We start from the raw sequence: 27,237 nt of genomic DNA, 5'->3' as shown, positions 1-27,237 counted from the left end.
CTCCCTGCAGGATTACAAACAATAAATATGGAAATCCAAACATGATAGCTAAAGCTTTTGTCTTGCTGCCTTGTGACTATTGCAGTTTAGTCAAGTATCACTTTTGCATAAATAGACTGATCTGAGCACAGAAACAGTCAGATATGAGCTATTTCAAGAGACAGTGGCATTTACTATAATATACTGAATTGAGCTCAAAGCATTTTTCTGATAAGACAGTACATGGGCACCTGTGCAAGCAATTAGGCTCAAAAGGCAGAATAATATTATTTTAAGAATGCAACCTTTTAGAATATGAATCCATTGAGAATGTGTGACACGTGATGCCACACGAGCCCTGTGCCACTGCCAACCCCACGTGACTTGGCTCAGCATTTTCACCCTGAGCGATAAACAAGGAGTCAAAAGCTCACTGTACAGTAGTGAGATCATTTCTTCTTTTCGGAAGACATTTAGCAAAAAGCCGCGTCCTCCTCTCCTTTTCATGTAGGATGCGGGTGCCCTTGGTTACCGAGTAACTCTCACATCTATTTGGCGCTCCCGAATATCGAGCTGGGACCGCGCAGCGCGCTCTGATAGAGCTCGTGTGTGTGGTGGAAAGACCTCACGAAAAGGCAAGTAAAGAACGTCAAACGTGCAGCGCTGACCGAGCAGCCTAGCGGAGGAGGAAACTGAAGAAAAAAGATGAACATGTGAACGGACTGAAAATGCTGAAGGATCTTTATGTTGGGAAATGTAATTCTGAAACGAATCAACGTATTACACTATAAGGATATCTGCAAGGACTATTTACAACTGCAAGCAAAGTGCACAGAAATATTTTATCCAGATTTTTCCTAAAGAAAATAACGGGATTTGTTGGGGGAATTTGCATCTCGCCAAGGCAGGTGAGTCACAGGCAACACTTGATTAAGAGCTTAGAATATTTTTAGGGTGACATTTGGCTGGAATTACTGTAAATGTAGCGTCTCATTAGGCTATTTGATTATGTGCTGTATTTTACTTTGCAGTGAGACACGGATGTGTTCTATTCAGCCTGTGCTGAACCTGGACATCGTGTCCTGTGATACGAGTGTCTTTGAATTTGAGTGTCGCGGACAGAGAGAGAGAGAGAGAGAGAGAGAGAGACAGAGCTACGTGAAATTTGAGCGCAAAGTTAAAGGACAGTCTGGTCTCATGCCTTGTGAGAATGTATTCTAGTGCTGGGAATGAAATCAGAGGGTTGAATACCGATGGTGTCCGTCCCCGTTGAGTGATGGTGAATTGAGCACTTGTTACTTAAGCTATGCTCTGCCTGTCGCTGACCTGTCTGTGCCGTGCGTTACCGCTGTGACTGATAATTCTATGCGCTAGGTCTACTGAAGGTCTACACATTCCCAAATATATGGCCATAAATGTTACTGCCAGCGGAGAGAGGAATCTTTATTTCGGTATAGGCCTACTGCAAGTGCATCTCTCTGGTGAAACGGGTGAGTGTACAGCCCTGCTGTAGCCGCTTTCAGTTGCCCAATATGATCGTCCACAAGTTTTAACCAGATGTATAGATTTTTGGGGTGTTTTTGGACTCTTGGTTCGATCAAGTTCAAGTTATGCGTAAAATGTGACCCTGTTTGTTTTGAGGACCTTTATGTATTATAATCACAGGTAGGCATGTATTTATTAGTCATGCTATATTTACGATAATGATCATTAACGTTATTATGACGTTTGTTACTAGCCGAATCTACTGTTAATTACTAGTGTTTTATTGACTTGTTTATTTTATTACACAGTTAGTACATGGTTATTACAGTATGCTCTGAGCCTCTGCCGTTCTGCTACCTTCAAGTGTCAGTAAATGATTATGTGAGTCCACCTGTCTGCGTCTCTATATGCCCGCTAAAACGATGCGGCTTTGCCTAGAGGAGAGCAGAGCTCTGCTCATCTCACATCCATTAATTAACCCTCTGTGTTTGTTATAGGCTACTCAAATAATGCATATGCATGGTTTATTTGTTGTGACTTTATGAAATATCGAAAACCAGAACGACTTCTTTCACTGTGAGAAAGCTATTTTATCATGGAGTTGTAGGGCTATAATTACAAGCTCATAATATAAGTACATTGGCTTATTTTAGCATATAAACCATCTGGTCTCCCTGAATGTATTCTCTTTGCTTTTCTCCCAAATTTCCCGTCGTTTAGCACGCTGAGTAAAATGGTCTCATTGTAGTCTTGCAGGGGGTGAAGGAAGAATTAACTTAGAGAGCTGAATTGCAATGGGTTAGAGAGGAAGAAAGGGGAGGGGGAGAGAGGAGGAGGAGGGGGAGAGGAGGAGGGGGAGAGACAATGTCACACAAGGAGTTGTCATGGTGATTCAGTGAATAAGCAATTGTTTCCCCCTAAAACCAAATCATTTATACGAATTTCCCCCTGCCTATTACCGCTATTTCTTACTTTTTTAATAAGCCTATAGCTCAAAGGAGCAATTAGCTACAGAAGCATAGAAGCATAGATGCTTTTGATGTTTGACTTCTATTGCATGTTTGAATTGCCATTCTGTCTCCCAATATAATTTCCTTTTCCTATGATCCTTTGCATGTATCTTTGACGTGAGAATGTACTGTGTCTATTTAGATTTGATGGTGTGTGTGTCTAGTATCGTGGACAGATTATATATGCTACTGATGTGCATTTCCCCTCTGTCCCCTTCTCCATTCGTATTCATGTCCCGTAGCCTAAACCAGTCTTTTCCCAGTTCCCTGCTCTTTCAAATCCGATTATCCTACTAATAGATTATGGGTTGTTTTTGCTTTTCTCCCATGCACCAGTCATGACGACAACGTCATTCATCTTGTGAGAAAGGGCCCAAGCTATTAAGTAATACAGTTTTGATGACATCATTCATACAGTTATGCAGGAACTAACATGTTAGACAAAGCCATATAAGGGCTTGTAGTTAGAGTTTTGGTGTAATCAAAAACATGGGGTAATCAAATAATAGTCAAATATATTATTTTAAGTATTTTAATATGTCACACACATACACACACAGGAGAGAGGGAGACTCTAAAGCGACCTAGGTATTTTAGACAGTTGTAGTAATTGCCCAAAGCAGGGCAGAGATCCTGATGTTATAGTGTGTCTCACAGCATTATAGAGCTAGCTGTCAGGCAGAAAAGGTCATTCAGGCTTTGGTCTGCCCTACCACAGATCCACCTGAGTAGGGCTCAAAATCCTAACATGATGGATTCTGGGTTGTCTCCTCCAAGCCTCCTGGTGGAGCTGCTGCCAGGTTCCTGTTTAGGCCTCCTGGCGGAGCTGCTGCAGGGTTCCTGTTTAGGCCTCCTGGTGGAGCTGCTGCCAGGTTCCTGTTTAGGCCTCCTGGTGGAGCTGCTGCCAGGTTCCTGTTTAGGCCTCCTAGTGAAGCTGCTGCCAGGTTCCTGTTTAGGCCTCCTAGTGAAGCTGCTGCCAGGTTCCTGTTTAGGCCTCCCGGTGGAGCTGCTGCAGGGTTCCTGTTTAGGCCTCCTGGTGGAGCTGCTGCCAGGTTCCTGTTTAGGCCTCCTGGTGGAGCTGCTGCCAGGTTCCTGTTTAGGCCTCCTAGTGAAGCTGCTGCCAGGTTCCTGTTTAGGCCTCCTAGTGAAGCTGCTGCCAGGTTCCTGTTTAGGCCTCCTGGTGGAGCTGCTGCCAGGTTCCTGTTTAGGCCTCCTGGTGGAGCTGCTGCAGGGTTCCTGTTTAGGCCTCCCAGTGAAGCTGCTGCCAGGTTCCTGTTTAGGTCTCCCGGTGGAGCTGCTGCACGGTTCCTGTTTAGGCCTCCTGGTGGAGCTGCTGCCAGGTTCCTGTTTAGGCCTCCTGGTGAAGCTGCTGCCAGGTTCCTGTTTAGGCCTCCTGGTGGAGCTGCTGCCAGGTTCCTGTTTAGGCCTCCTGGTGGAGCTGCTGCCAGGTTCCTGTTTAGGCCTCCTGGTGGAGCTGCTGCCAGGTTCCTGTTTAGGCCTCCTGGTGGAGCTGCTGCCAGGTTCCTGTTTAGGCCTCCTGGTGGAGCTGCTGCCAGGTTCCTGCTCAGAGGCTATGGTTGTGTCAAGAGAGGGAAAGACGTGGTAAAATGCACAGTATAGGCTTATGTATTGGTTATGTGTGTGTGTGTGTGTGTGGGGGGGGGGGGGGGTTGTTGTGTGTGTGTGTGTGTGTGTGTGTGTGTGTGTGTGTGTGTGTGTGTGTGTGTGTGTGTGTGTGTGTGTGTGAGCTTCATTCTCCCTGACAGGCTCTGGCTGACCTTGTCTAAAAATATCTCCTATATTGATGTAAAGTAAAGCCTCTGAGCACTCAGGCCTCCTCACACTCTACCCTCAAGACAAACCTGCCAGTGTCCTGGCCAACACATGCTTTTCTCTCTTCCATTGATGGAGAGAAGGAGAGAACATCAACAAGAAGAGCAACAAAAAAAAACCCACTGGTTTTGACATTTCTTTACAAATATGCAGATCGTAAAGAAATGAAATTCTGAGATGTCTCGAACCTTAGTATCAAACAGGTGCACCATCTTTACGTCTCTTTTCAAATGTCACTTTTCTCATCCCACTGCCTGAATGCCTGTTCACAGTCGGAGAGGGGAAGATGGGAGTGGATCATTTAGAGAGAGAAATGAATCTTTAACTTATTGTCAACAGGGCTGGGCGATATAGATAAAATATCATATCACGGTATTTTCAGAGTTTTTGATGGTGTGACAGTATTTCATGTTTTTGAATAACACAAAATGTTGATTTATGAGTAGTGAGTGATCCTAGGGTGGAAGTACAAACATTCTAAGTTATTTCAATGGTTCTTTCTCCATTCTGATGGTTTTAGACTGTTCAATTCAACTTCAACCAGAAATTGATTTCTGCATTTTCATAAATTTCTGTATTTCCTGCACTGATTTGAGATCGTTTCCACACTGCCACGTAGGGCTGTACTGTACTGGCAAAAACATCTAGGCCTTAATTTGAAACCAAATATTGCAATTGTGATTTGACTTGAGATCTAGATCAAAACACTTGGGTGAACTGTTAGAACCATGGAAAAATAATGATTATTATAATTTTTATAGTTAGAAGATAATAGTGGACACCTTTGAATACAGTGTTGTTTGACATGACAATGACTGAAGATGCCGGGGAGGAGTTATTGTGACAGGGTATGGACCAAAGTCCTAGGGGACCCTGCAATCTTTGGCTACATTAGCTACTTCAAATTGCTAACATATTCATACTTCGCCTAATCCTCTTTGGTTTAGAATACACTGTTTCACAAAACAACATGCTGATTTAGGCCTTCACCATCACTGGTATCAGGCTGTATAGCTAGCTACGTTTGCACTGACTCAGAACATTTATTAGCGATTAGCATTAGCGGCTAACACGATTTAGCCAGAACAGAGAGAGAGAGAGAGAGAGAGAGAGTGAGATAAATAAAAAAATGGACGTTACACACTGGCATATCACATTTAACAAATCAAAAATTCAAATACCGTTATTGAAGGTAAAGTAAAAATGCAAACCGGTCCGTGCGTCAAAGCTGGTATATAGTCAAATATGGTATACCACACACACACACACACACACACACACACACACACACACACACACCTGAGAGCTAGCTGATGAGACAAGAAGAAGTCAAATCCGTTAATTTGGTGTATATGAATAGCTGGCCTGGGGATCTGTCCTTTAACCCTCCTATCCAATGCTATGAATAAACCCTGAATAAGGAATAGTTCTGCCCTGGTGCTACTCATTTCCTCTATGTACAAGAGTACATTTACACTCATTGTCAAACCTTATACTCAGAAAGCTAATATTGCATCATTTATAATGCTATCTATACACTCAGGACATATACACACTAGAGGTCGACCGATTAATCGGTATGGCCGATTAATTGGGGCCGATTTCAAGTTTTCATAACAGTTGGAAATCTGTATTTTTGGACGGCAATTTATTATTATTATTTTATTTTTTATTTTTTTGACACCTTTATTTAATCTTTATTTAACTAGGCAAGTCAGTTAAGAACACATTCTTATTTTCCATGACGGCCTAGGAACGGTGGGTTAACTGCCTAGTTCAGGGGCAGAACGACAGATTTTTACCTTGTCAGCTCAGGGATTCAATCTTGCAACCTTACAGTTAACTAGTCCAACGCTCTAACCACCTGCCTCACGAGGAGCCTGCCTGTTACGCGAATGCAGTAAGAAGCCAAGGTAAGTTGCTAGCTAGCATTACACTTAATCAATCATAATCACTAGTTATAACTACACATGGTTGATGATATTACTAGTTCATCTAGCGTGTCCTGCGTTGCATATAATCGATGCAGTGCGCATTCGCGAAAAAGGACTTTCGTTGCTCCAATGTGTACCTAACCATAAACACCAATGCCTTTCTTAAAATCAATACACAAGTATATATTTTTAAACCTGCATATTTAGCTAAAAGAAACCCAGGTTAGCAGGCAATATTAAACTAGGGAAATTGTGTCACTTCTCTTGCGTTCATTGTACGCAGAGTCAGGGTATATGCAACAGTTTGGGCCGTCAGGCTCGTTGTGAACTAATTTGCAAGAATTTGATGTAATTATGACATAACATTGAAGGTTGTTCAATGTAACAGGAATATTTAGACTTAGGGATGCCACCCGTTAGATAAAATACGGAACGGTTCCATATTTCACTGAAAGAATAAACGTTTTGTGTTCGAGACGATAGTTTCCGGATTCGACCATATTAATGACCTAAGGCTTGCTTTTCTGTGTGTTATTATGTTATAATTAAGTGTATGATTTGATAGAGCAGTCTGACTGAGCGATGGTAGGCACCAGCAGGCTCGTAAGCGTTCATTCAAACAGCACTTTTGTGCATTTTGCCAGTAGCTCTGCTGCTTATGACTTCAAGCCTATCAACTCCCGAGATTAGGCTGGTGTAACCGATGTGAAATGGCTAGCTAGTTAGCGGGGTGTGCGCTAATAGCGTTTCAAACGTCACTCGCTCTGAGACTTGGAGTAGTTGTTCCCCTTGCTCTGCATGGGTAACGCTGCTTCGAGGGTGGTACTATAATTCCTATAATAACTACAACCTAAAACTTCTTACCTGGGAATATTGAAGACTCATGTTAAAAAGAACCACCAGCTTTCATATGTTCTCATGTTCTGAGCAAGGAACTTAAACGTTAGCTTTCTTACATGGCACATATTGCACTTTTACTTTCTTCTCCAACACTTTGAATACCACTATAGCTCTTTACATTACTGATCAGTAGGACCTAACAATGAGATTATATATTCATGCTCCATATCACTACATTTTTAAATGGAATATTATTTTATTATTTTCAACATCAATAAAGAGATTAAACATATTTCCAAGCTATATTGAACCGTTTCCCCGTTTATGGCGTTGGCTTCCAGGCTCATGTTTAATATACTGTGATTTGCTTTAGGTCTGCTAGCGTGGTCAAGTAATATTATTGTTAATTTCATATTGACCAACATTAAAGAACATCTTGACTGGTGGGATTGCATGTCGAGCACCGTTAGCTAATGCAAAAGATTCTCTCTACCATCTGTTTACCAGAAGACTGTGTACTGAGGAAGGGTTGGGTGAGTCTGAATCAAGGATACAACATAAAATTCAGATGCAGGCCCAGGCAGTGAGGAGCTATTTCTGATTGTTTTCCATTTAAAAAAGTGGAGAGATCTGTTAAAATATGCATCATGTGCAGCGAGAGAGAGAGAGAGAGCGAGCCAGACAGACACAGAGAGAGAGAGAGAGAGAGAAAGAGAGCCAGACAGACACACAGAGAGAGAGAGAGAGAGAGAGAGAGAGCCAGACAGACACACACACAGAGAGAGAGAGAGAGAGAGACAGACAGACAGACAGACAGACAGACAGACAGACAGACAGACAGACAGACAGACAGACAGACAGACAGACAGACAGACAGACAGACAGACAGACAGACAGACAGAGAGAGAGAGACAGACAGACACAGAGAGAGAGAGAGAGAGAGAGACAAAGAGACAGAGAGGATAGTGGAGGAGAACAGCAGTGTATAGGTTATATATCTCTAGTCCAGCTCTAGTGAGGCAGAACACTGAATCCTCCATTACATTAATAAGGAGAGATACAAGGACCCATGATATATTTAGATCACTGACACAACAGGAACATGATCAGATCCTTCGGAGTGAAAACGTATTTTAACTAGCGAATGCTCTGTGTAATGTGAGCGCATCAAATCAACATTGTGTAATGGGAATTATGAGTGAAAAAACATGTATTTTAATTGGTGTGATGTGTCAGTTAGTTATTGTAACTAGTGTACCCTCTTAGATATGGTATATGTCTAATACGTTCAAGTAAAGACATCAAAGTATTGTATAAAGAGGGCTGCACATGTAGTAACCCTGCGTCCAACCAGCCAGTTATACCTATCATAACCTTATCTAAAAGAGGGCTCATTAAAAATAATTACTAGTAGTCAGTTAAAGTATCATTTCAGGTCTACTTTAGCGTAGATATGGCTGTCAGTCAGCCAGTCAGTCAGGCAGGCAGGCAGGCAGCCTGTCAGTCAGCCAGTCAGTCAGTTTTTTCAGCCAGTCAGACAGCCAGTCAGTCAGTTGGCCACCCAGTCAGCCAGCCAGCCAGTCAGTCATTCAGCCAGTCAGCCTGTCAGTCAACCAGTCAGCCTGTCAGTCAGTCAGCCATTCAGCCAGTCAGCTAGTCAGTCAGCCAGTCAGTAATTCAGCCACCCAGTCAGTCAGTCAGTCAGTCAGTCAGCCACCCAGTCAGTCAGTCAGTCAGTCAGCCACCCAGTCAGCCTGTCAGTCAGTCAGCCATTCAGCCAGTCAGCTAGTCAGTCAGCCAGTCAGTAATTCAGCCACCCAGTCAGTCAGTCAGTCAGTCAGCCACCCAGTCAGTCAGTCAGTCAGTCAGCCACCCAGTCAGCCAGTCAGTTAGTCAGCCAGTCAGTCACCCAGTCATCCAGCTAGCCAGTCAGTCAGTCAGCCAGTCAGCCAGTCAGTCACCCAGTCAGCCAGTCATTCAGCAACCCAGTCATCCAGCTAGCCAGTCAGTCAGTCAGCCAGTCAGCCTTGTCAGTAATTCAAATCAAATCACATGGTTAGCAGATGTTAATGCGAGTGTAGCGAAATGCTTGTGATTCTAGTTCTGACAATGCAGCCACCCAGTCAGTCAGCCAGCCAATCAGTCAGTCAGTCAGCCAGCCAGCCAGTCAGCCAGCTAGCCAGTCAGCCAGCCAGTCAGTCAGTCAGTCAGTCAGTCAGTCAGTCAGCTTGCCAGTCAGCCAGCCAGCCAGCCAGCCAGCCAGCCAGCCAGCCAGCCAGCCAGCCAGCCAGCTTGCCAGCCAGCTTGCCAGCCAGCCAGTCAGCCAGCCAGTCAGCCAGCCAGTCAGCCAGCCAGTCAGCCAGCCAGCCAGCCAGTCAGCCTGTTAGTCAGTCAGTCAGCCATGGTGACTCTGTACCACCACCCTACTATCACCTGGTTCCCTAGGACCAAGCTGTTCTTAAGGAGCTTAGTGGAAGGTTGCTGTCCATGTGGCATCCTATTTCCTACATAGTGCGCTACTATTGACCAGAGCCCTATGGGAACCCTATGGGCCCTGGTCAAAAGTAGTGCACTATGTAAGGAATAGGATGCCATTTGGGAAGTAGACAAAGCCTGCCACCATTCCGATGAAGACATGACATGGAGCCTCCTGCTAAATGGGATGTGTTTGAGCGTCCTCCTTCCCTCCTCCCTCCTTCCTTCCCTCCATCCTTCCTTCCATCAACCTATAAATGGATCACTCACTCACTATCTATGGTCCATGGCTTAATACCACTCAATATATTAATTATTCTGGTTTATTAATTCATTATTCTGCTTTATTAATTCATTATTATGGCTAATGAATTGTGGGTTTAGAAAAGACAATGTAGATCAGCTAAGTTGCATATGAAACGGGACCATTGCTCAAATGGCCACGAGGAGCTTCCCTTTTACTAATAATTGTTCTGTTGTGTGACTGTGGAGCCACTCATAGCCTACATTCTGTTGTGTATCTGTGGAGACACTCATAGCCTACATTCTGTTGTGTATCTGTGGAGCCACTCATAGCCTACATTCTGTTGTGTATCTGTGGAGACACTCATAGCCTACATTCTGTTGTGTATCTGTGGAGCCACTCATAGCCTACATTCTGTTGTGTATCTGTGGAGACACTCATAGCCTACATTCTGTTGTGTATCTGTGGAGACACTCATAGCCTACATTCTATTGGGTATCTGTGGAGGTACTCATAGCCTACATTCTGTTGTGTATCTGTGGAGACACTCATAGCCTCCATTCTGTTGTGTGTCTGTGGAGCCACTCATAGCCTACATTCTGTTGTGTATCTGTGGAGCCACTCATAGCCTCCATTCTGTTGTGTATCTGTGGAGACACTCATAGCCTACATTCTGTTGTGTATCTGTGGAGCCACTCATAGCCTACATTCTGTTGTGTATCTGTGGAGCCACTCATAGCCTACATTATGTTGTGTGTCTGTGGAGCCACTCATAGCCTACATTCTGTTGTGTATCTGTGGAGCCACTCATAGCCTACATTCTGTTGTGTGTCTGTGGAGCCACTCATAGCCTACATTCTGTTGTGTATTTGTGGAGCCACTCATAGCCTACATTCTGTTGTGTATCTGTGGAGCCACTCATAGCCTACATTCTGTTGTGTATCTGTGGAGCCACTCATAGCCTACATTCTGTTGTGTGTCTGTGGAGCCACTCATAGCCTACATTCTGTTGTGTATTTGTGGAGCCACTCATAGCCTACATTCTGTTGTGTATCTGTGGAGCCACTCATAGCCTACATTCTGTTGTGTATCTGTGGAGCCACTCATAGCCTACATCCTGTTGTGTATCTGTGGAGCCACTCATAGCCTACATTCTGTTGTGTGTCTGTGGAGCCACTCATAGCCTACATTCTGTTGTGTATTTGTGGAGCCACTCATAGCCTACATTCTGTTGTGTATCTGTGGAGCCACTCATAGCCTACATTCTGTTGTGTATCTGTGGAGCCACTCATAGTCTACATTCTGTTGTGTATCTGTGGAGCCACTCATAGCCTACATTCTGTTGTGTATCTGTGGAGCCACTCATAGCCTACATTCTGTTGTGTATCTGTGGAGCCACTCATAGCCTACATCCTGTTGTGTATCTGTGGAGACACTCATAGCCTACATTCTGCTGTGTATCTGTGGAGACACTCATAGCCTACATTCTGTTGTGTATTTGTGGAGCCACTCATAGCCTACATTCTGTTGTGTATCTGTGGAGCCACTCATAGCCTACATTCTGTTGTGTATCTGTGGAGCCACTCATAGCCTACATTCTGTTGTGTATCTGTGGAGCCACTCATAGCCTACATTCTGTTGTGTATCTGTGGAGCCACTCATAGCCTACATTCTGTTGTGTATCTGTGGAGCCACTCATAGCCTACATTATGTTGTGTGTCTGTGGAGCCACTCATAGCCTACATTCTGTTGTGTATCTGTGGAGCCACTCATAGCCTACATTCTGTTGTGTGTCTGTGGAGCCACTCATAGCCTACATTCTGTTGTGTATTTGTGGAGCCACTCATAGCCTACATTCTGTTGTGTATCTGTGGAGCCACTCATAGCCTACATTCTGTTGTGTATCTGTGGAGCCACTCATAGCCTACATTCTGTTGTGTGTCTGTGGAGCCACTCATAGCCTACATTCTGTTGTGTATTTGTGGAGCCACTCATAGCCTACATTCTGTTGTGTATCTGTGGAGCCACTCATAGCCTACATTCTGTTGTGTATCTGTGGAGCCACTCATAGCCTACATCCTGTTGTGTATCTGTGGAGCCACTCATAGCCTACATTCTGTTGTGTGTCTGTGGAGCCACTCATAGCCTACATTCTGTTGTGTATCTGTGGAGCCACTCATAGCCTACATCCTGTTGTGTATCTGTGGAGCCACTCATAGCCTACATTCTGTTGTGTGTCTGTGGAGCCACTCATAGCCTACATTCTGTTGTGTATTTGTGGAGCCACTCATAGCCTACATTCTGTTGTGTATCTGTGGAGCCACTCATAGCCTACATTCTGTTGTGTATCTGTGGAGCTACTCATAGCCTACATTCTGTTGTGTATCTGTGGAGCCACTCATAGCCTACATTCTGTTGTGTATCTGTGGAGCCACTCATAGCCTACATTCTGTTGTGTATCTGTGGAGCCACTCATAGCCTACATCCTGTTGTGTATCTGTGGAGACACTCATAGCCTACATTCTGTTGTGTATCTGTGGAGACACTCATAGCCTACATTCTGTTGTGTATTTGTGGAGCCACTCATAGCCTACATTCTGTTGTGTATCTGTGGAGCCACTCATAGCCTACATTCTGTTGTGTATCTGTGGAGCCACTCATAGCCTCCATTCTGTTGTGTATCTGTGGAGCCATTCATAGCCTACATTCTGTTGTGTATCTGTGGAGCCACTCATAGCCTACATTCTGTTGTGTATCTGTGGAGCCACTCATAGCCTACATCCTGTTGTGTATCTGTGGAGCCACTCATAGCCTACATTCTGTTGTGTATCTGTGGAGCCACTCATAGCCTACATTCTGTTGTGTATCTGTGGAGCCACTCATAGCCTACATCCTGTTGTGTATCTGTGGAGACACTCATAGCCTACATTCTGTTGTGTGTCTGTGGAGCCACTCATAGCCTACATTCTGTTGTGTATCTGTGGAGACATTCATAGCCTACATTCTGTTGTGTATCTGTGGAGCCACTCATAGCCTACATTCTATTGTGTGACTGTGGAGCCACTCATAGCCTACATTCTGTTGTGTATCTGTGGAGCCACTCAAAGCCTACATTCTGTTGTGTATCTGTGGAGACACTCATAGCCTACATTCTGTTGTGTATCTGTGGAGACACTCATAGCCTACATTCTGTTGTGTATCTGTGGAGCCACTCATAGCCTACATTATGTTGTGTATCTGTGGAGCCACTCATAGCCTACATTATGTTGTGTATCTGTGGAGACACTCATAGCCTACATTCTGTTGTGTATCTGTGGAGACACTCATAGCCTACATTCTGTTGTGTATCTGTGGAGCCACTCATAGCCTACATTCTGTTGTGTATCTGTGGAGCCACTCATAGCCTACATTCTGTTGTGTATCTTTGGAGCCACTCATAGCCTACATCCTGTTGTGTATCTGTGGAGACACTCATAGCCTACATTCTGTTGTGTATCTGTGGAGACACTCATAGCCTACATTCTGTTGTGTATCTGTGGAGCCACTCATAGCCTACATTCTGTTGTGTATCTGTGGAGCCACTCATAGCCTACATTCTGTTGTGTATCTTTGGAGCCACTCATAGCCTACATCCTGTTGTGTATCTGTGGAGACACTCATAGCCTACATTCTGTTGTGTTTCTGTGGAGCCACTCATAGCCTACATTCTATTGTGTGACTGTGGAGCCACTCATAGCCTACATTCTGTTGTGTATCTGTGGAGCCACTCATAGCCTACATTCTGTTGTGTATCTGAGGAGCCACTCATAGCCTACATTCTGTTGTGTATCTGTGGAGCCACTCATAGCCTACATTCTGTTGTGTATCTGTGGAGACACTCATAGTCTACATTCTGTTGTGTATCTGTGGAGACACTCATAGCCTCCATTCTGTTGTGTGACTGTGGAGCCACTCATAGCCTACATTATGTTGTGTATCTGTGGAGCCACTCATAGCCTACATTCTGTTGTGTATCTGAGGAGCCACTCATAGCCTACATTCTGTTGTGTATCTGTGGAGCCACTCATAGCCTACATTCTGTTGTGTATCTGTGGAGACACTCATAGCCTACATTCTGTTGTGTATCTGTGGAGACACTCATAGCCTACATTCTGTTGTGTATCTGTGGAGACACTCATAGCCTACATTCTGTTGTGTATCTGTGGAGCCACTCATAGCCTACATTCTGTTGTGTATCTGTGGAGACACTCATAGCCTACATTCTGTTGTGTATCTGTGGAGCCACTCATAGCCTACATTCTGTTGTGTATCTGTGGAGACACTCATATTCTACATTCTGTTGTGTATCTGTGGAGACACTCATAGCCTCCATTCTGTTGTGTGACTGTGGAGCCACTCATAGCCTACATTATGTTGTGTATCTGTGGAGCCACTCATAGCCTACATTCTGTTGTGTATCTGAGGAGCCACTCATAGCCTACATTCTGTTGTGTATCTGTGGAGCCACTCATAGCCTACATTCTGTTGTGTATCTGTGGAGACACTCATAGCCTACATTCTGTTGTGTATCTGTGGAGACACTCATAGCCTACATTCTGTTGTGTATCTGTGGAGCCACTCATAGCCTACATTCTGTTGTGTATCTGTGGAGACACTCATAGCCTACATTCTGTTGTGTATCTGTGGAGCCACTCATAGCCTACATTCTGTTGTGTATCTGTGGAGACACTCATAGTCTACGTTCTGTTGTGTATCTGTGGAGACACTCATAGCCTCCATTCTGTTGTGTATCTGTGGAGGTACTCATAGCCTACATTCTGTTGTGTATCTGTGGAGCCACTCATAGCCTACATTCTGTTGTGTATCTGTGGAGCCACTCATAGCCTACATTCTGTTGTGTATCTGTGGAGCCACTCATAGCCTCCATTATGTTGTGTATCTGTGGAGGTACTCATAGCCTACATTCTGTTGTGTATCTGTGGAGGTACTCATAGCCTACATTCTGTTGTGTATCTGTGGAGGTACTCATAGCCTACATTCTGTTGTGTATCTGTGGAGACACTCATAGTCTACATTCTGTTGTGTATCTGTGGAGACACTCATAGCCTCCATTCTGTTGTGTGTCTGTGGAGCCACTCATAGCCTACATTATGTTGTGTATCTGTGGAGGTACTCATAGCCTACATTCTGTTGTGTATCTGTGGAGCCACTCATAGCCTCCATTCTGTTGTGTATCTGTGGAGGTACTCATAGCCTACATTCTGTTGTGTATCTGTGGAGGTACTCATAGCCTACATTCTGTTGTGTATCTGTGGAGGTACTCATAGCCTACATTCTGTTGTGTATCTATGGAGGTACTCATAGCCTACATTCTGTTGTGTATCTGTGGAGGTACTCATAGCCTACATTCTGTTGTGTATCTGTGGAGACACTCATAGCCTCAATTCTGTTGTGTATCTGTGGAGGTACTCATAGCCTACATTCTGTTGTGTATTTGTGGAGGTACTCATAGCCTACATCCTGTTGTGTATCTGAGGAGCCACTCATAGCCTCCATTCTGTTGTGTATCTGTGGAGGTACTCATAGCCTCAATTCTGTTGTGTATCTGTGGAGACACTCATAGCCTCAATTCTGTTGTGTATCTGTGGAGGTACTCATAGCCTACATTCTTGTGTGTATCTGTGGAGGTACTCATAGCCTACATCCTGTTGTGTATCTGAGGAGCCACTCATAGCCTCCGTTCTGTTGTGTATCTGTGGAGCCACTCATAGCCTACATTATGTTGTGTATCTGTGGAGGTACTCATAGCCTACATCCTGTTGTGTATCTGAGGAGCCACTCATAGCCTACATTATGTTGTGTATCTGTGGAGGTACTCATAGCCTACATCCTGTTGTGTATCTGAGGAGCCACTCATAGCCTACATTATGTTGTGTATCTGTGGAGGTACTCATAGCCTACATCCTGTTGTGTATCTGAGGAGCCACTCATAGCCTACATTATGTTGTGTATCTGTGGAGGTACTCATAGCCTACATCCTGTTGTGTATCTGAGGAGCCACTCATAGCCTACATTATGTTGTGTATCTGTGGAGGTACTCATAGCCTACATCCTGTTGTGTATCTGTGGAGCCACTCATAGCCTCCGTTCTGTTGTGTATCTGTGGAGGTACTCATAGCCTCCGTTCTGTTGTGTATCTGTGGAGGTACTCATAGCCTACATTCTGTTGTGTATCTGTGGAGCCACTCATAGCCTACATTCTGTTGTGTATCTGTGGAGCCACTCATAGCCTACATTCTGTTGTGTATCTGTGGAGCCACTCATAGCCTCCATTATGTTGTGTATCTGTGGAGGTACTCATAGCCTACATTCTGTTGTGTATCTGTGGAGGTACTCATAGCCTACATTCTGTTGTGTATCTGTGGAGGTACTCATAGCCTACATTCTGTTGTGTATCTGTGGAGACACTCATAGTCTACATTCTGTTGTGTATCTGTGGAGACACTCATAGCCTCCATTCTGTTGTGTGTCTGTGGAGCCACTCATAGCCTACATTATGTTGTGTATCTGTGGAGGTACTCATAGCCTACATTCTGTTGTGTATCTGTGGAGCCACTCATAGCCTCCATTCTGTTGTGTATCTGTGGAGGTACTCATAGCCTACATTCTGTTGTGTATCTGTGGAGGTACTCATAGCCTACATTCTGTTGTGTATCTGTGGAGGTACTCATAGCCTACATTCTGTTGTGTATCTATGGAGGTACTCATAGCCTACATTCTGTTGTGTATCTGTGGAGGTACTCATAGCCTACATTCTGTTGTGTATCTGTGGAGACACTCATAGCCTCAATTCTGTTGTGTATCTGTGGAGGTACTCATAGCCTACATTCTGTTGTGTATTTGTGGAGGTACTCATAGCCTACATCCTGTTGTGTATCTGAGGAGCCACTCATAGCCTCCATTCTGTTGTGTATCTGTGGAGGTACTCATAGCCTCAATTCTGTTGTGTATCTGTGGAGACACTCATAGCCTCAATTCTGTTGTGTATCTGTGGAGGTACTCATAGCCTACATTCTTGTGTGTATCTGTGGAGGTACTCATAGCCTACATCCTGTTGTGTATCTGAGGAGCCACTCATAGCCTCCGTTCTGTTGTGTATCTGTGGAGCCACTCATAGCCTACATTATGTTGTGTATCTGTGGAGGTACTCATAGCCTACATCCTGTTGTGTATCTGAGGAGCCACTCATAGCCTACATTATGTTGTGTATCTGTGGAGGTACTCATAGCCTACATCCTGTTGTGTATCTGAGGAGCCACTCATAGCCTACATTATGTTGTGTATCTGTGGAGGTACTCATAGCCTACATCCTGTTGTGTATCTGAGGAGCCACTCATAGCCTACATTATGTTGTGTATCTGTGGAGGTACTCATAGCCTACATCCTGTTGTGTATCTGAGGAGCCACTCATAGCCTACATTATGTTGTGTATCTGTGGAGGTACTCATAGCCTACATCCTGTTGTGTATCTGTGGAGCCACTCATAGCCTCCGTTCTGTTGTGTATCTGTGGAGGTACTCATAGCCTCCGTTCTGTTGTGTATCTGTGGAGGTACTCATAGCCTACATCCTGTTGTGTATCTGAGGAGCCACTCATAGCCTCCGTTCTGTATGTGATAGTATAAAAAGCCGGTAGAACTCTTCTCAGGGTCTATAAGATCAGCTAATGTTACACAGAGTACAGGCATTAGAGAAACTATTCAAACCAGACTTTTGTAACTGCACTTGCGTTTTGTCTTGTGTTTTTTTCAACGTCTTCAAATGTTTCCCTTCTAGATGTCATGTTTTTCTGTATCATTATAATTCGTTTTCATTCTGGAGTGGGCTGACGTTACAGCTTCACACGCCTAGCGAAAGACCATGTTCTGACATTAACATTAAAATGCACGAGCAACAGAGGCTTGTCGGGTTACATCCCAGATGGCACCCTATTCCCGGTATAGTGCACTACTTCCCTATGAGGCTCTGGTCAATAGTAGTGCACTACTTCCCTATGAGGCTCTGGTCAATAGTAGTGCACTACTTCCCTATGGGGCTCTGGTCAATAGTAGTGCACTACTTCCCTATGGGGTTCTGGTCAATAGTAGTGCACTACTTCCCTAAGAGGCTCTGGTCAATAGTAGTGCACTACTTCCCTATGGGGCTCTGGTCAATAGTAGTGTACTACTTCCCTATGAGGCTCTGGTCAATAGTAGTGCACTACATCCCTATGAGGCTATGGTCAATAGTAGTGCACTACTTCCCTATGGGGCTCTGGTCAATAGTAGTGCACTACTTCCCTATGGGGTTCTGGTCAATAGTAGTGCACTACTTCCCTATGAGGTTCTGGTCAATAGTAGTGCACTACTTCCCTATGGGGCTCTGGTCAATAGTAGTGCACTACTTCCCTATGAGGTTCTGGTCAATAGTAGTGCACTACTTCCCTATGGGGCTCTGGTCAATAGTAGTGTACTACTTCCCTATGAGGCTCTGGTCAACAGTAGTGCACTACTTCCCTATGAGGCTCTGGTCAATAGTAGTGCACTACTTCCCTATGGGGCTCTGGTCAATAGTAGTGCACTACTTCCCTATGAGGCTCTGGTCAATAGTAGTGCACTACTTCCCTATGAGGCTCTGGTCAATAGTAGTGCACTACTTCCCTAAGGGGCTCTGGTCAATAGTAGTGCACTACTTCCCTAAGGGGCTCTGGTCAATAGTAGTGTACTACTTCCCTATGGGGTTCTGGTCAATAGTAGTGCACTACTTCCCTAAGGGGCTCTGGTCAATAGTAGTGCACTACTTCCCTAAGGGGCTCTGGTCAATAGTAGTGCACTACTTCCCTAAAAGGCTCTGGTCAATAGTAGTGCACTACGTCCCTATAAGGCTCTGGTCAATAGTAGTGCACTACTTCCCTATGAGGCTCTGGTCAATAGTAGTGCACTACTTCCCAATGGGGTTCTGGTCAATAGTAGTGCACTACTTCCCTAAGGGGCTCTGGTCAATAGTAGTGCACTACTTCCCTAAGGGGCTCTGGTCAATAGTAGTGTACTACTTCCCTATGGGGTTCTGGTCAATAGTAGTGCACTACTTCCCTATGGGGTTCTGGTCAATAGTAGTGCACTACTTCCCTATGGGGTTCTGGTCAATAGTAGTGTACTACTTCCCTATGGGGTTCTGGTCAATAGTAGTGCACTACTTCCCTATGGGGTTCTGGTCAATAGTAGTGCACTACTTCCCTATGGGGTTCTGGTCAATAGTAGTGTACTACTTCCCTATGGGGTTCTGGTCAATAGTAGTGCACTACTTCCCTATGGGGCTCTGGTCAATAGTAGTGCACTACATCCCTATGAGGCTATGGTCAATAGTAGTGCACTACTTCCCTATGGGGCTCTGGTCAATAGTAGTGTACTACTTCCCTATGAGGCTCTGGTCAATAGTAGTGCACTACATCCCTATGAGGCTATGGTCAATAGTAGTGCACTACTTCCCTATGGGGCTCTGGTCAATAGTAGTGCACTACTTCCCTATGGGGTTCTGGTCAATAGTAGTGCACTACTTCCCTATGGGGCTCTGGTCAATAGTAGTGTACTACTTCCCTATGAGGCTCTGGTCAATAGTAGTGCACTACTTCCCTATGAGGCTCTGGTCAATAGTAGTGCACTACTTCCCTATGGGGCTCTGGTCAATAGTAGTGCACTACTTCCCTATGAGGCTCTGGTCAATAGTAGTGCACTACTTCCCTATGAGGCTCTGGTCAATAGTAGTGCACTACTTCCCTAAGGGGCTCTGGTCAATAGTAGTGCACTACTTCCCTAAGGGGCTCTGGTCAATAGTAGTGCACTACTTCCCTAAGGGGCTCTGGTCAATAGTAGTGCACTACTTCCCTAAAAGGCTCTGGTCAATAGTAGTGCACTACGTCCCTATAAGGCTCTGGTCAATAGTAGTGCACTACTTCCCTATGAGGCTCTGGTCAATAGTAGTGCACTACTTCCCTATGGGGTTCTGGTCAATAGTAGTGCACTACTTCCCTATGGGGTTCTGGTCAATAGTAGTGCACTACTTCCCTATGGGGTTCTGGTCAATAGTAGTGCACTACTTCCCTATGGGGTTCTGGTCAATAGTAGTGTACTACTTCCCTATGGGGTTCTGGTCAATAGTAGTGCACTACTTCCCTATGGGGTTCTGGTCAATAGTAGTGCACTACTTCCCTATGGGGTTCTGGTCAATAGTAGTGTACTACTTCCCTATGGGGTTCTGGTCAATAGTAGTGCACTACTTCCCTATGGGGTTCTGGTCAATAGTAGTGCACTACTTCCCTATGGGGTTCTGGTCAATAGTAGTGCACTACTTCCCTATGGGGTTCTGGTCAATAGTAGTGCACTACTTCCCTATGGGGTTCTGGTCAATAGTAGTGCACTACTTCCCTATGGGGTTCTGGTCAATAGTAGTGCACTACTTCCCTATGGGGTTCTGGTCAATAGTAGTGCACTACTTCCCTATGGGGTTCTGGTCAATAGTAGTGCACTACTTCCCTATGGGGTTCTGGTCAATAGTAGTGCACTACTTCCCTATGGGGTTCTGGTCAATAGTAGTGCACTGCATAGGGAACAGGTAGCGGTGTGAGGCGCAGGCCCAGACAGACAGGCATACAAAGGGCTGTACTGTGTCCCTCAGCCCCTGTCATGTACACTGTGTATGGGTCTGTGTGAAGTTTAGAGGTGACAGATGGTGATGGATGATGCTGTGGTGTCACAGCTGTGTGTTAACCTCATAATGCTGACAGATTACACATTTCAATATTTTAAAACTCACAGAGAGCACATGCTTATGAAGAGAGAGAGAGAGAGGGAGAGAGAGAGAGAGAGAGAGAGAGAGAGAGAGAGAGAGAGAGAGAGAGAATGAAGTGGGGGGAGATGACTGCAGTAATGCAAGAGATTAATAGAGGAATGCTGTGTGTCTCTCTCTGTCTCTCTCTCTGTCTCTCTCTCTGTCTCTGTCTCTCTCTCTCTCTCTCTCTCTCCGTGTCTCTCTGTGTGTCTCTCTCTGTCTCTGTCTCTCTCTCTGTCTCTGTCTCTCTCTCTCTCTCTCTCCGTGTCTCTCTGTGTGTCTCTCTCTGTCTCTGGCTCTGTCTCTCTCTGTCTCTGTCTCTCTCTCTCTCTCTCTCCGTGTCTCTCTGTGTGTCTCTCTCTGTCTCCGGCTCTGTCTCTCTCTGTCTCTCTCTCTCTCTCTCTCGCTGTCTCACACTCTCATCTCTCTCTCTGTCTGTCACTGTCTCTGTCTCTCTGTCTCTCTCTGTCTCTCTCTCTCTCTCTCTCGCTGTCTCACACTCTCATCTCTCTCTCTGTCTGTCACTGTCTCTGTGTCTCTGTGTCTCTGTCTCTCTCTCTCTCTCTCTCTCTCTCTCTCTCTCTCTCACTGTCTCACACTCTCTCTCTCTCTGTCACTGTCTCTCTCTCTGTCACTGTCTCTCTCTGTCACTGTCTCTCTGTCACTGTCTCTCTCTCTCTGTCACTGTCTCTCTCTCTGTCACTGTCTCTCTCTCTCTCTCTGTCTCTCTCTCTTTCTGTACCCTCTCTCTCTCTCTCGCTGCCTCACACTCTCTCTGTCTCTCTCTCTCGCTGTCTCGCACTCTCTCTCTGTTACCGTCTCTCTCTCTGTCACTTTCTCGCTCTCTCTCTCTCTCTCTCTGTCTCTCAATTCAATTCAATTCAAGGGCTTTATTGGCATGGGAAACATGTGTTAACATTGCCAAAGCAAGTGAGGTAGATAATATATAAAGTGAATATATAAAGTGAAATAAACAAAACAAATTAACATTAAACATTACACATACAGAAGTTTCAAAACAATAAAGACATTACAAATGTCATATTATATATATACAGTGTTTTAACAATGTACAAATGGTTAAAGGACACAAGATAAAATAAATAAGCATAAATATGGGTTGTATTTACAATGGTGTTTGTTCTTCACTGGTTGCCCTTTTCTCGTGGCAACGGGTCACAAATCTTGCTGCTGTGATGGCACACTGTGGGGTTTGTTTTCAAATTCTTTGTGGATCAGTGTAATCTGAGGGAAATATGTGTCTCTAATATGGTCATACATTGGACAGGAAGTTAGGAAGTGCAGCTCAGTTTCCACCTCATTTTGTGGGCAGTGTGCACTCACATAGCCTGTCTTCTCTTGAGAGCCATGTCTGCCTACGGCGGCCTTTCTCAATAGCAAGGCTATGCTCATAGTCAAAGCATTCCTTAATTTTGGGTCAGTCACAGTGGTCAGGTATTCTGCCGCTGTGTACTCTTTGTTTAGGGCCAAATAGCATTCTAGTTTGCTCTGTTTTTTTGTAAATTCTTTCCAATGTGTCAAGTAAATATATTTCTTGTTTTCTCATGATTTGGTTGGGTCTAATTGTGCTGTTGTCCTGGGGCTGTGTTTGTGTCTGTGAACAGAGCCCCAGGACCAGCTTGCTTAGGGGACTCTTCTCCAGGTTCATCTCTCTGTACTCTCTCTCTCGCGCTGTCACTCTATCTCTCTTGCTGTTGCTCTTTCTCTCTTGCTATCGCTCTCTCTCTCTTTCTATTGCTCTCTCTCTTGCTATCGCTCTCTCTCTCTCTTGCTATCGCGCTCTCTCTCTTGCTATCGCGCTCTCTCTCTTGCTATCGCTCTCTCTCTTGCTATCGCTCTCTCTCGCTTGCTACCGCTCTCTCTCGCTTGCCAACGCTCTCTCTCTTTTGCTATTGCTCTCTCTCTCTTTCTATTGCTCTCTCTCTTTCTATTGCTCTCTCACTTGCTATCGCGCTCTCTCTCTTGCTATCGCGCTCTCTCTCTTGCTATTGCTCTCTCTCTTGCTATCAATCTCTCTCTCTTGCTATTGCTCTCTCTCTCTCTTGCTATTGCTCTCTCTCTTGCTATCGCTCTCTCTCTCTTGCTCTCGCTCTCTCTCTTGCTGTCTCGCGCTCTCTCTCACTGTCTCGCGCTCTCTCTCTCGCTGTCTCACACTCTCTCTCTCGTGCTGTCGCTCTCTCTCTCTCGCTGTCTCACACTCTCTCTCTCGTGCTGTCGCTCTCTCTCTCTTACTATCAAAATTCAAATTCAAATTCAAGCTGCTTTATTGGCATGAAAAACATTGTGTCAATATTGCCAAAGCAACAATTTATACAATATACATTGTAAGAAAAATTATAAATGACAGCAAATAATAATATAAAATGGTAGTAAATAATAATACAAAATTATGTACAAAAATAATAACAATAAAATGGTAACAGTCAATAGTAGAAATGTAATAAATATAAAATCAAATTATGGAAAATGAAACTATAACTAACGGTCATCTTCTTCTTTATATCAGTACTACAACTACAATCATCATTACTATGACTACTACTACCATCACTAAACTGTTATCACTACCATTACCACCCACATTTGGAATGATAAACAGCAATAAAAATAGTAATAATAAGTAAGTTCCTGTTTACTATGCAGATGTTATTATTCAGCTATCGCTCTCTCCCTCTTGCTGTCTCGAGCTCTCTCTCTCTCACGCTGTCACTCTCTCTCTCTTGTTATCGCTCTCTCTCTCTCACGCTCTCTCTCTTGCTGTCTCGCGCTCTCTATCTCGCTGTCTCGCTCTCTCTCTCACTATCGCTCTCTCTCTCGCGCTGTTGCTCTCTCTCTCTTGCTATCGCTCTCTCTCTCTTGCTATCGCTCTCTCTTTCTTGCTATCGCTCTCTCTTTCTTGCTATCGCTCTCTCTCTCTTGCTATCGCTCTCTCTCTCTTGCTGTCGCTCTCTCTCTTGCTGTCTCGCGCTCTCTCTCTCGCTGTCTCGCACGCTCTCTCTCTTGCTATCGCTCTCTCTCTCTTGCCAACGCTCTCTCTTGCTATCGCTATCGCTCTCTCTCTTGCTATCGCTCTCTCTCTTGCTGTCGCTCTCTCTCTTGCTATCGCTCTCTCACTCTTGCTATCGCTCTCTCTCTCTTGCTATTGCTCTCTCTCTCTTGCTATCCCTCTCTCTCTCTTGCTGTCGCTCTCTCTTGCTGTCTCGCGCTCTCTCTCGCGCTGTCACTCTCTCTTGCCAACGCTCTCTCTCTTGCTATCGCTATCGCTCTCTCTCTTGCTATCGCTCTCTCTCTTGCTGTCGCTCTCTCTCTTGCTATCGCTCTCAAATTCAAATTCAAATTCAAGCTGCTTTATTGGCATGAAAAACATTGTGTCAATATTGCCAAAGCAACAATGTATACAATATACATTGTAACAAAATTGTAAATAATAGCAAATAATAATATAAAATGGTGGTAAATAATAATACAAAAATAAATACAATAAAATGGTAACAGTCTACAGTAAACATTAATAATTATAGTAATAACAATAATAGTAATAATAAGTAAGTTACTGTTTACTATGCAGATGTTATTATTCAGTGTCCCTCAGGCTATGGCAGGAAAATACATATTTGGCTGCAAGAGGAGCCATTGCTCCTTCGCCCATGAGTATTCTTAGTTTTTCCTCTGGGTTCAATTTGTAAAAATGTGGAATATATGTAGTCATTTCTGTGAATAATGAATCTCTTTGTGAGGAATATTTATCACAGTAAAGGAGAAAGTGCATCTCTGTCTCTACCTCCCCTGTCATGCAGTGACCACATACACGCTCTTCTTTGGGTAGCCATGTCTTTTTATGTCTGCCGGTTTCTATTGCCAATCGGTGGTCACTCAGCCTGTACTTGGTAAGGATCTGTCTCTGCTTCGTATCTCTGACAGAGTAGAGATAATCAGCCAATTCATATTCTCTGTTTAGGGTCAGATAGCAATTTAGTCGGCTTTGGGATTTTGTTTCGTTTTTCCAGTATTGTAAGTATGATTCCTTTGATTGGTTCATGATTTTGTTTATTGGAATTCTTTCTTTTGAAGCAGTGCTGGTGTCAGCTTGATTGGTGAGGTCCAACACCAGCTGACTGAGAGGGCTCGTTTCTGGGCTCAGCTCTTGGGCTTGAAGTGCTTTAAATTGCAGACTCGAATTTGGACTTGAATTTAGATGTAGCCAAAATTTTAATGATCTTTTCTGTATTTTCATTATTACTGGAAAACGGCCCAATTCTGCCCTACATGCATTAGTTGGTGTATTTCTCTGGACTTGTAGAATTTTCCGACAGAATTCTGCATGTAGGGTTTCAATTGGATGTTTGTCCCACATTTTAAAATCCAGTTTATTGAGTGGCCCCCAAACCTCACTTCCATAAAGTGCTATTGGTAGGATTACACTGTCAAATATTTTAGTCCAAATTCTAATTGGGATGTTGATTTTGAATAATTTCATTTTTATTGCATACATTGCTCTGCGGGCTTTTTCTTTGAGTGCCTTCACTGCCATATTAAAGTTTCCCGATGCAGATATGGTCAGACCAAGGTAGGTGTAATTTTTTGTGTGTTCAATTAAGGTGTTGTTCAGGGTGAATTTACATTTTTGTTTCTGACATCTGTTTTTTTTTTGGAAAATCATGATTTTAGTTTTTTGGAAATTTACTGCCAGGGCCCAATTATGGCAATATTGCTCCAGAATATTAATGTTTTGTTGAAGACCTTCTTTGGTTGGTGATAGAAGTACCAAGTCATCAGCATATAGCAGGTATTTCACCTCTGTGTCAAATAGTGTGAGTCCTGGGGCTGGAGATTGGTCCAACATGTCTGCTAATTCATTGATATAAATGTTGAAAAGATTTGGACTCAAATTGCAGCCTTGTCTCACACCTCGACATTGTGAAAAAAATTCTGTTCTTTGGTTTTTGATTTTTATTGCACACTTATTTTCTGTGTACATACATTTTATTAAGTCATACACCTTACCACCAAGCCCACTTTGTAGAATTTTGTAGAATAGCCCTTCGTGCCAAATCGAATCAAATGCTTTTTTAAAGTCAATAAAGCAAGCAAAGATTTTGCCCTCTTTTTTTTGGTGGACGTGTTTATTAATTAGTGTGTGTAAGGTGTATATATGGTCAGTAGTGCGATGGTTAGGGAGAAAGCCAATTTGACATTTACTTATTACATTTTTTTCTTGAAGAAAGGTTTGAATTCTTGAATTCAAAATGCTACAGAAAATCTTTCCCAAGTTACTGTTGACGCAAATTCCCCTGTAATTATTGGGGTCTGATTTGTCTCCACTTTTGTGGATAGGGGAGATGAGCCCCTGGTTCCAGACATCAGGGAAGCAGCCAGAAGTTAAAACCATGTTGAACAATTTAAGCACAGCATTTTGCAACTCAGGTGTGCTGTTTTTCAGCATTTCATTTCTGATGTTGTCTACACCACAAGCCTTTTTTGATTTAATAGATTTTAGCTTTTCATTTAGTTCTTGTTGGGTTATTGGGTAATCTAATGGATTTTGGTTGTTTTTAATGACTGATTCCAGGATGTTCAATTTTTCTTTAATTTCTAATTGGTTCTGGTTTAAGTCTTTTTGTGGGATGTTTTTGTATAGATTATCAAAGTAAGTTTTCCAAATTCCTACATCTTGTATGGCTAATTCTTGTGGCTTTGTTGTGCTTAAATTGTTCCACATGTCCCAGAACTGATTTTGGTCAATTGCGTTTTCAATTTCATCAAGTGTCTTGTTGGTATAATTCAATTTCTTGCATTTCAGTGTTTGTTTATACTGTTTCAGAGTTTCAAAGTATTCATATCGTAGCTCTGGGTTGTTTTGCTGCTTATGTTTTTTGTTTGACATTTGTCTTAGGTGTTTTCTAATTGTTTTACATTCATTATCAAACCATTTGTCAGAAACATTTTGATTTTTGCTCTCTCTCTCTTGCTATCGCTCTCTCACTCTTGCTATCGCTCTCTCTCTCTTGCTATTGCTCTCTCTCTCTTGCTATCGCTCTCTCTCTCTTGCTGTCGCGCTCTCTCTCTCTTGCTGTCTCGCGCTCTCTCTCTCTTGCTGTCTCGCGCTCTCTCTCGCGCTATCGCTCTCTCTCTTGCTGTCGCTCTGTCTCTCTTGCTGTCGCTCTCTCTCGCGCTATCACTCTCCCTCTCTTGCAAACTCTCTCTCTCTCTTGCTGTCGCTCTCTCTCTCTGTCGCTATCGCTCTCTCTCTCTTGCTGTCTCGCGCTTTCTCTCTCGCACTGTCACTCTCTCTCTCTCTCTTGCTGTCGCTCTCTCTCTCTTGCTATTGCTCTCTCTCTCTTGCTATTGCTCTCTCTCTCTTGCTGTCGCTCTCTCTCTCTTGCTGTCTCGCGCTCTCTCTCGCGCTGTCGCTCTCTCTCTCTTGCTGTTGATCTGTCTCTCTTGCTGTCGCTCTCTCTCGCGCTGTCGCTCTCTCTCTTGCTGTTGATCTGTCTCTCTTGCTGTCGCTCTCTCTCGCGCTGTCACTCTCTCTCTCTTGCAAACGCTCTCTC

At 44.0% G+C, this 27,237-nt stretch overlaps 1 protein-coding gene across 2 annotated transcripts in view; it reads left to right on the top strand.

Annotated features, from left to right (window-relative positions):
• Positions 1 to 365: 365 nt before the first annotated feature.
• Positions 366 to 27,237, top strand: part of LOC110515721 (neuroligin-3) — a 434,190-nt gene continuing 407,318 nt past the window's right edge. Inside the window, exon 1 of one of the 2 annotated variants that reach the window (XM_036943363.2) lies at positions 366 to 887. The gene's annotated coding sequence lies outside the window, so the exon portion shown is untranslated. The remainder of the gene's footprint in view (positions 888 to 27,237) is intronic. The other variant, XM_036943364.2, reaches the window with a different exon arrangement.

This window comes from Oncorhynchus mykiss, chromosome 14 (genome assembly GCF_057628025.1).
Source record: "Oncorhynchus mykiss isolate SJ-2025 chromosome 14, ASM5762802v1, whole genome shotgun sequence".
NCBI classification, from domain to species: domain Eukaryota; kingdom Metazoa; phylum Chordata; class Actinopteri; order Salmoniformes; family Salmonidae; genus Oncorhynchus; species Oncorhynchus mykiss.
This window is presented reverse-complemented; position numbering and strand designations above follow the sequence as displayed.